Source organism: Lampetra fluviatilis, chromosome 23 (genome assembly GCF_964198595.1).
Source record: "Lampetra fluviatilis chromosome 23, kcLamFluv1.1, whole genome shotgun sequence".
Lineage (NCBI taxonomy): Eukaryota > Metazoa > Chordata > Hyperoartia > Petromyzontiformes > Petromyzontidae > Lampetra > Lampetra fluviatilis.
The window spans coordinates 12,856,028-12,866,733 of record NC_136297.1 but is presented as its reverse complement, the minus strand read 5'-3'; positions in this window follow the sequence as shown (position 1 = coordinate 12,866,733).

Sequence of the window (10,706 nt, the reverse complement as noted above, 5' to 3'; positions counted from 1 at the left end):
ACTTACGCGTTTCGGGTTAAAAAAAATTCATTTTTTTTCAAATAAAATCAGTCACATCATCGCATCGGGGTGGGCTGCAGCGGATGTTCCATCGTTTCTAAAACCTGAGCTCCATGGTTACGGGTGGTGAGCTGGTCGCGAACTCAGACCGGGCTGCGCTTGCCGGCACGAGGGAGGAGGTCGTCCCCATTCAGCCGTGGCTGAGGTCCAAACAGGAGTTTGCAATCTCCACAGAATGCGATGGCAACAAAGGTCACACATATACCAACAACATCATAGATATTGATTCCGTTGTACATATCTACAGCTGGAATTAGCACACAAATAATCAATGAAGGTAAAGGATCTAATATCATAATCTCCTGATCTCCAACTCGGGTGGAGGCACTCCACACAGCGACACGGGATACGGGGGATGCTGTGGAGATGGGAGAGAGAGAGAGAGACACAAGCACTGACATTGTGGTGCAGTGGTTGGCGCACTGCACGATGATGAGTTCGATTCCCAAACCACGGCTAATAGCACGTCGCGAGTGATACCTGAACTGGTGGTGGGCTCACCACCGCATCACCTACCAGCGTGGCGAAGTATGGCCAAACCAGCCCCGTTGCCTGTGACCGACATGGTATAGGGAGGCCTTCATCCAGCAGTAGAGAGTTTGGCTGCTATGTATTTCCACACGATAAGCCACTTCGTTGAGCTATCAGATGTGGTCGACTCGGTGTGCTCTACCTGATAGGTTAATAGTGCATGAAAAAAAAATTGCCTGTGCACTATTACTAATATAATTACGTCTCTAATGGAGCATGCAACATATGAAAGCTCGCATTGCATATCAATGCGTACGAATCTTGAAACATGGACGTGCACACGCATCGTGTGCAGTATTGATCTAGGGAAGATAAAGTATTGCAAGTCGTGCTCTTGTTAGCAATCGTCGTGGTATTTTGTAAACAAAACATGCACAAGCACATGCATCGACAAAGATCCCCCGATGCTGGGGCAAGTGTTGTTAGCAGGCAGCAGCTATGAAGGCCGGCACGGCACACCAGGGGCTTGGTAGTCAGCACCACGTCCGGCCACATTTGTCTCCCTAGTGCCGATGTTCACACAGCGCACCAGGTACTAATTTAAGGCTGAGTCGACCTAGGCGACGCCCAAGACCTGCCCAGATATTCGTCACCGATGCTGATGGCCGTGAGCACGCATGTAACTCAAGTCGCCGGGGTTCACAGCGCAGCGTACCAACCGCTGCGCCACCGCTCCCCGCTCCCCGCTCTCCACACCCGGCAGAGCAGCGGGGAGAAGCAGCACAGCAGGAGGCGCCGGGGACCCAACCTCGCGGGGCCTTCCTCGGAGCCACGAGGCCCACCACGACACTGCCGCCAGCCTGGCGGTGGGGGGGGGGGGGGGGTCACGGTGGGGGGGGGGGGTCACGGTGGGGGGGGGGGGTCACGGTGGGGGGGGGGGTCACGGTGGGGGGGTGACGGTGGGGGCTGGAAGCCGGCGAGGTGACTCACAGAGTGAGGAGCACACTCCGTGGCACCCCCGGTGCGCTGGGTGACCCCAACGCGTCACTCTCGAGCCGGGAGGGAATCCTCACCGGGTCACTGGCCACGAGTCACTGCAGCGGCCGCAGCCACTCTCCACGTCAGTCACGTGACCCGCTTCGTCGAAGCGCTCCCCAGGTGCGATTTCACAACATTCGATACTAATTATTTATATTTTTCAAATGTTATCATTCATAGCTCGACTGAATTAAAAAAAAAAAGCCACTACCCTATATAAAGCATGCAAAAGTTAAGTATTTGCTTACGTGAGCCCTTCATAATAAAGCTACACTCTGAATGTAACTGTGTTCATATTACATACCTCACCATGCGCAGCAGCTGGATGTCGCTGTGTGTCAGTGAATGGGTCGTCACGTGGGGCCTGGTGCCGCGGCGGGCACGAGGGCAGCTGGGCCACACCTCGCCAATGCGGTCCAGCGCGGATTTGGGGGTCACTCGCCACTGACGTTTGCCGTGAGTGGGGAACTTCGACTCGCTCACTACTGCGCCACCACTCCCTCTGCCTGTGTACTCCCTGTCTGTATACTCCCTGCCTGTGTACTCAGACCCGATAGGTTTCAGATCCCAGTCAGCATTGATGTTAGCCGTGACCTGGAGTTGAACTCAGGCCGGATGGGTTCACGGCGCGGTGGGGCCCACAGCCCCAGCGTGATGAAGGAAAGAGGACATCGTTAATATTTATTACAACAATATTAAAATCTCACTTTGGGAAGAAAAATAAATCAATAGTTTCTGTGCGCAGAGAGAGGGGGAAATGTAATTCCCGTCACACTCTTCACGTGCTACCGTCTTGAATGTTCATTACCGAACAAAGGCGAAAAGAAAATGGTGACGTAACCTTCACTACGTGATGGAATTCACGACATCAAATGTTTTAGAGTATAATCTGTGACCGCAATGCAGTGTGCAGGGCACGCGTGGCATAGCGATTCGGCGGGCTTCGTCTGCGTGAGCGCACCGCACTCCCATGAAATATCCCCTTTCATTATCACGATTGTATTATGATGATACTGCTCTTATTATTACGATTAATAATACAATGCATGCCACGCCGGTATATATATATATATTTATAAAGCGTGGTAAATCGTTAGATTCATATTTGTAATAAGAGACTTGCCAGGGAGTGATGGCGCAGCTGCGGACCCAGCAACCACAGTTCCAATCACAGCCGTGGCTAACATCGATATTTAAAAAAATATCCGAACTTTTCCTGGGACTCATCCTCTTCACAAACCCCGGCGTGGTTGAATAACTCCATGGTGCGGAGAGGCTTTCATCCAGCAGTGGATTGACAAAGGGCTGTCAATGATTCTTATTCTATTTCGACTGTGTTTTGATGAGAATGTTTGCACAAATTATATAAATATCATTCATGTCACCCAAATACATGATGCGGTGAATCATAAAATCCGTGTGCGCTGTATGATGTTCATGTAAAACCACTGCACCCTTGAACAACGAAATGCTTGATCTCAAGGGGCTGTGATATGAATGCCTCTCTTACCGTGGAGGACTTCGCGTAAATACAATTACAAATAATAAATAATAATTTACAGTTCTTTGCCAGATAAACTATTGTATGAAAGCCTCCGCCACTCTGTATCAGCCATGGCGTTGTTTTGACCATACTTCACCACACTGGGCTAAGAGTAGAGACTGGTGAGAGAGATGAACCACAGGACGTGGTTCAAGTCCATCAGTTGACGTCGCTGACGTCCGCCGTGGCCGGAACACCACGACGGTCACAAATGCAGTTTCACCTTTAAACATAACAACATATATATAACATGTACCAACAATGAACTGCAAATCCTCGAGAAATAAATAAAGCAATAACAGTGGGGGGGGGCGAGGGATCGTAATTTCAGCACCAATCACAAGAGGCGCACACGACGGCGTGACGCGTTGACGGCAGCGCAGGGGGATGACAGAGAGCCGTGCCACACGGCGTATTCCACGAGGATGCACACCTCGCCTGAGCTCTCGTCTCATTGTCGCGCCGTAGCAAATCGCCCGCGTCGGTGAGGAGCGATGCACGTCTTCCACGGCCGGGTCACGCCAGGTCAACGCGTGATGCGTGAGCATCGCCAAATGGTGCCACGCCTCTGGAATTCCGAAGCCGCTTCCGAAATAAAGATAAGATTTAGAGTTCATAGACTCACCACAACAATTCATAGACTCACCATAACAATTCATAGACTCACCATAACAATTCATAGACTCACCAAAACAATTCATATACTCACCACAACAATTCATAGACTCACCATAACAATTCATAGACTCACCACAACAATTCATATACTCACCACAACAATTCATATACTCACCACAACAATTCATATACTCACCACAACAGTTCATAGACTCACCACAACAGTTCATAGACTCACCACAACAGTTCATAGACTCACCACAACAGTTCATAGACTCACCACAACACTTCATAGACTCACCACAACAGTTCATAGACTCACCACAACAGTTCATAGACTCACCACAACAGTTCATAGACTCACCACAACAGTTCATAGACTCACCACAACAGTTCATAGACTCACCACAACAATTCATAGACTCACCACAACAATTCATAGACTCACCACAACAATTCATAGACTCACCACAACAGTTCATAGACTCACCACAACAATTCATAGACTCACCACAACAGTTCATAGACTCACCACAACACTTCATAGACTCACCACAACAATTCATAGACTCACCACAACAATTCATAGACTCACCACAACAATTCATAGACTCACCACAACAGTTCATAGACTCACCACAACAATTCATAGACTCACTACAACAATTCATAGACTCACCACAACAGTTCATAGACTCACCACAACATCACCCGTGACCCGTGACGGGTGATGTTGTAGGACGTCTGTGTAACGTTCTGAACCCGTGCTGGACATCTGTGATGAAGAGCATCATAGCTCGTCGCATTCCTCCTCCTCCTCCGGTATAAATACAGATTCTGATTCTGATGAGGCAAAACGTGAATTGTTGTACAGGGTGGCCCAAAAGTGAGGACACATTTAGAGATATTTTATTTATGTTCACAAATCCTTTCAGGCTATTTCACGTAGTTTAACGATTGTTCAAACTAACGCCCGTTAACATGAATGCACGATGCATGAATTATCTTTCGAGATTAATTCAGGACTCTCTTTTTGTTAATATGACTGTACAGGTGTCACCTATGAACTTGAATCAAATTGCGTTCCATTTAAATTCGTTCCGAGTCCTTGGTTGTCGAGTTTCGTCAATGTCATCTGAAAAGGAAGGTGATAAATCGATACTTTAATCATGATAACAGATACAATATCAACTTAACGAATACACAATTAAAATGATCTATTTAAACTAAAATATTTTTCTTTATTTTCCCAGTAAGGCCCACTAAGCTGTGTAGCTCTTTTTCAGCAGCGACGTGACCACACATTCTAAATGTGGAGGGAAAACCCGGAAGACCCGGAGAAAAATCCACGCGACCACGGGGAGAAAGACACGCAAACTCCAAATATACAGCAGCAGGCGTCAGGGTCGACATCGAACCCACGACATCCTGCATACCAGGCGAGGTAATTGACATCTGCACTTATTCTAGCACGGTTGGCTACGTACGGTGAGAAAGCAGTTCAACATACACACATCTGGCTCCCGCGGCGCCCACATACACATATTTGACTGCCAATGTTAAAATAAATGAAATGACCGTGCGTCTGCTGACGTGTATGCCATCATGTCTATGCTACTTTAGGGCAGTGCTCTTGACTAATGCGCTGAGTTGCAACTTATTTGCGATCGTGCGTCACTTCTCTTTCTTCCTCTTCGCATGGCTGACGTCGACGTCGAGATGAGAAGCTGGAGTTCTACATCGAGGTGCATCTCGAGTCGGATTAATGCGTCTGGAGCAGCGGAGTAGTGATTCATCGCTGTGATGACGACGATGCCCGCTCCTTCGTGTGTCGTGAATCGTGCGTTGAGTCGTTCTGAGTGGGGACCACATTCTTCGCACACCGAGCGGAGAGTTTACAATGTTCCATGTGTGCATCGAGAATTAGCATGTACTGCCATGGTTTGTGTGGATGATGCAGTTCTCAGAGGTTGTGTGTCCCGTGGTCTTCGCGGAAGATCTCAGTCAGGGATCTTCTGCACCACTGGGATCGCCTGCGGTGAACTAAACGTGGCTTTACAGAAGTGGCCAGCTGGCTTAGAATGTCAGGGCGCGTGTCTCTGGTGCCGCTGGGGTCAAGGGTTCAACTCCAGGAGGCAGCCGCCGGTGATTGAAGTCGGTGATAAGGTGCACTGAGTTTGGCGGTCTCAGACCGGCCGCTGTTGACTGCACCAATAACCAACTCAAAGCATGAATATTCCGTGCCGCGCTTCAACGGCCTACATTTCATCTTTGAAAATTAAAATCCGTCTGTCATCTGACAAACATTACCGTCACATGCAGAGTGGATGAGGAAATGCTGCCCCCCACTGTGTGGACTTGACGTAACTTGAACTGGTCTCAGAGGTAGTTCTGTGATGGCGACGTCTGCAGGAAGTTCACTCAAACGAAGGGGGGCTTCAGAAGATAGCTATAGAATTTAAAATAAGTTTTGATGGCATTATGGCACGGCACTGGCTTTCTAGCCCCGCGGATAGCAGCGGAGTAACCTGTGTTCCCCGATGGGCGCGTGCGGACACGTGTGCGGGACATCAGGCACTGGAATCATTTGACCTGGCGTGTGGCATCTGGCGTGTGGCATCTGGCGTTTGAGCCGCTTAGCATCACTCCAACTTGGTGTCGCGCTCCTTATTCGGTCAAACGCGCGATCGGCTGCCGTCGCGGCTTCGTGAGTCTCCCGCGAGTCTCCGCGCGATCGCTCCGCGAGCCCCCTTCATCTGACGCGCCGGGCAGCGCGGGGCGGCCACGCGAATCCCTCGTGACTCGCCGCACGTTCTCGCGTCGCGAGACGGGAGGCGCGCAGCGTCTGCCGTGACATTTACACACTGCTGCCAGCATCGGTGCGATCGGCCGCGCGCACAGACTCACAGACACACGCTCGCACACAGACACACGCGCACACAGACACACAAACACACATATACACGCACACACAGACCCACGCCCGCACAAACACACAGACACACGCTCGCACAGACACACAGACACACGCACGCACAGACACACAGACACACGCGCACACAGACACACGCACACAGACACACAGACACACGCCCGCACAGATACACGCGCGCACAGATACACAGACACGCGCGCACAGACCCACGCCCGCACAGACACACAGACACACGCTCGCACAGACACACAGACACACGCCCGCACAGACACACAGACACACGCCCGCACAGACACACGCTCGCACAGACACACAGACACACGCTCGCACAGACACACAGACACACGCTCGCACAGACACACAGACACACGCTCGCACAGACACACGCGCACGGACACGCTTTCAGACACGCACACACAGACACGCGCACACACACACACGCGCACACAGACACGCGCACACAGACACGCGCACACAGACACACGCGCGCGCCACGTGATACCCCGCGGACACTGAATCAGCATCGCCCCGCAGAGATACGACGAGGAAAGGCGCAGCCCTGCAATGGCTCGCTCACGTCACTGCTGGCGAAAGGGCCTCGACTATCGGGAGCTCTCGAGGGTCTGTCGAGAGGGGTTTTTTGCCAACTCTTTCCACTTTGGCCACGTGTTCTCGTATGTTGCATTGATGTTCTATGTATGTATGTTGCATTAATGTTCTACGTATGTATGTTGTATTAATGTTCTAAGTATGTATGTTGTATTGATGTTCTATGTATCTATGTTGTATTCATGTCCTATGTATGTATGTTGTATTGATGTTCTAAGTATGTATGTTGTATTAATGTTCTAAGTATGTATGTTGTATTGATGTTCTATGTATGTATGTTGTATTGATGTTCTATGTATGTATGTTGTATTGATGTCCTATGTATGTATGTTGTATTGATGTTCTATGTATGTATGTTGTATTGATGTTCTATGTATGTATGTTGTATTGATGTTCTAAGTATGTATGTTGTATTGATGTTCTATGTATGTATGTTGTATTGATGTTCTATGTATGTATGTTGTATTGATGTTCTAAGTATGTATGTTGTATTCATGTTCTATGTATGTATGTTGTATTGATGTTCTATGTATGTATGTATGTTGTATTGATGTTTTAAGTATGTATGTTGTATTGATGTTCTACGTATATATGTTGTATTGATGTTCTAAGTATGTATGTTGTATTCATGTTCTATGTATGTTTGTTGAATTTATTTCGCACCGCACGTAGCCAACCGTGCTAATGAGAGGTGCGGGGGAAGGACAACAAATAATAAAATAAAAAGCGGCTCCAAAGTAATGAGTTTTCAATCGAGATTTAAAAGTGCATAGCTCCGGTGGCTTGCTAATATCGGAAGTATTGGAAGAGATGGCCGTACCAACACGTCCCCCCACCATCGCTGCTGCTGGGTGGATAGACAGGGGGCAGGGGAGGCAGGGATTTCTTAAACCTGCCCAATGTCTCAGCTGGCTTGCCGCCCAGCTCCACTCCAACGTGCAGTGTTCACAACAGAGTCTGCGCTACGAAGAGGTTCTATTGCTTGACCGAGGTCAGCTCGCGATTAATTCAGCTCAGATTTATACAACAACAACAACAACCGGCTTTCGCCGCGAAATGGTGGTCATATCACCACGTAATTTGTGCCAGGCTAGGTACACCTGGAGGCCACATGAAGTGAGGAAGGCTGGTCAGTATTTCGCAGGACAGACCCAGGTGTTATGGGTTGACTTACTGAGATGACCGCCAGATGCACCACCTGTGCCCACTACCGTACCGCCTTGCTGCGTCTTAGCCGCCCGGCGCTCCGCTCGTTGTTGAAGGGCGACTGCCTCCAAACTGCCCGGTAGCAGCAGCAGCAGCAGCCTCCTTCACGAGCCTCCTAACGCCACAGAGGCCAATCTTGACACCGCTGGTACCGCCCATCGGCAAGATATCAATGTATACACACACACACTTGTTTATTGAATATCACGCGTCTCTGTGCTTCCTCCCTGCTCTCCAAAGCAAAACAAAACCCCATCGAAAATTATTTGCGGCAGTGCGCTAATGCGAGACGGGGATTTTAATCTCCGAGGTTCAAGTGGCAAGGGTTGCGCGTGTTTGTGCGCTTCACCAATATCCGCGAAGCGAAACAAAAAAAACCGCGACCCCCCCTTGTCATATTCGCTTTGGGAATATTTGCGAGAAAAATCAATAATCGTGTCTTACGTTTTGCCGAACTTTTAAAGCCATTAATGCCGTCTTAGCGCAGACTGCGGCTGTTCTAATGCATGAAAATGAGGGTCAGATGGATTAACCGCTTAGCGCCCAATGGGTGTGGGTCCCCAGATCGCTTCTCCCCACGTGTGCGCGACTCTGCGCCAGCCTCGTCCGTGTGGTGGCCTCGGAGATGTTCGAGACAAATGAGATTCTCCGGGAGCGAGGCTCGGTCTCTTTCTCGAAATCGGTCTGCATTGGGAGTTTTTGTTTGCCAATTCCATTAGTGAGTGGTTAGCATATAGTGATGCTGATAATAATCATTGTTGTTTCAACTTGGAAACGCGCCGCACAATCTTCGCTCGCTCGCTCGCTCTCGTAGAGAGAGAGGAGAGAGCGAGAGAGAAGAGAGAGCGAGAGAGAGAGGTGGGAGGAAGAGCCCCAGACGAGGAGCAAAAAAGCAGCCGCGTGATGAGGCAGCGGTCACGACCTCAAGGTTTTATTACCCCACCTCACTTTTGTGTGTTTCTTTCCTTACAAGGAAACAAACATTCTTAAATAATACTCTTTGGTTCTTTCGGTAAAGTCATGTAGGTATGAAATAAATCACGATGTTTCGGGCGCAACACAAGCGTCCGTCACCAGGTGGGAAAGCATGGTCTGCTGCTGAGGCAGACTGTTGTAAAAGGTTTGAAATGGGTGTAGCCCAAGGGTCATAAAGAAGTGGCCGGGGCTGGTGATGTTACTGTGAAAGATTAGCATGTAGCTGCAGAAAAGAAGGAGAGCGGCCTCCTCGACGAGGGAGTACAACCCAACGGGTGTAATCCACAGGGGGGCATGTGAGCATGAGAGATCTAAGAGAGAGGCATAGAGAAAGAGAGACACACACAGAGAGTCGAAATAGCAGCTGACATAGGCAGGTAGGATGGAAACATCGCAGTCAGTTAAGACTTTACCTGGTTAATAACGTCCTTCTAATGATTGCTCAGTTTGTACCCATCCTCTCGGTTGAAGTTGTGTCTGTGTTTATATATCTGGATGGCTTCATGAACAAATCTCGGAAGGTATGTACACTAAACACGGGGACTGGCTTTAAAAGTTGTATAATCTCTTGTAGATGTAGATGTCACTGGTTCTTCTCGTTCTGCAGATGTAGATGCCACTGGTTCTTCGTGTTCTGCAGATGTAGATTCCACTGGTTCTTCATATTCTGCAGATGTAGATGCCACTGGTTTTTCACGTTCTGTAGATGTAGATGCCACTGGTTCTTCACGTTCTGCAAATATAGATGCCACTGCGTCTTCACGTTCTGTAGATGTAGATGCTACTGATAATTGTTCATGTTCTGTAGATGTAGATGCCACTGGTTCTTCACGTTTGCAGATGTAGATGCCACTGGTTCTTCACGTTCTACAGATGTAGATGCCACTGATTCTTCACGTTCTACAGATGTAGATGCCACTGGTTCTTCACGCTCAGTAGATGTAGATGCCACCACCGCCATCTATTGCGCGGCGGTTCATCTTACGACTCTCTGTCCGAGCAGGCAACTGGACATACGGACAGGTTTGTTCGTATCTCTGAACGTTCGTAAGTCGAATGTTCGTGAGTAGAGGAGTCCTTGCATGTTGGACTTCTTTCGCACCGTACGTAGCCAACTGTGCTAATCGTAGGTGCGGCAAAACACGAGTACGCATCCTGTGGTTGTGTCTCGGCCTCTCGGGGTTGCTCGGCTCGTTCCGTTCGTTGGGACGCCTGAGGTCGACTCGGTGAGTCGAGGGTAACTTCTACGAT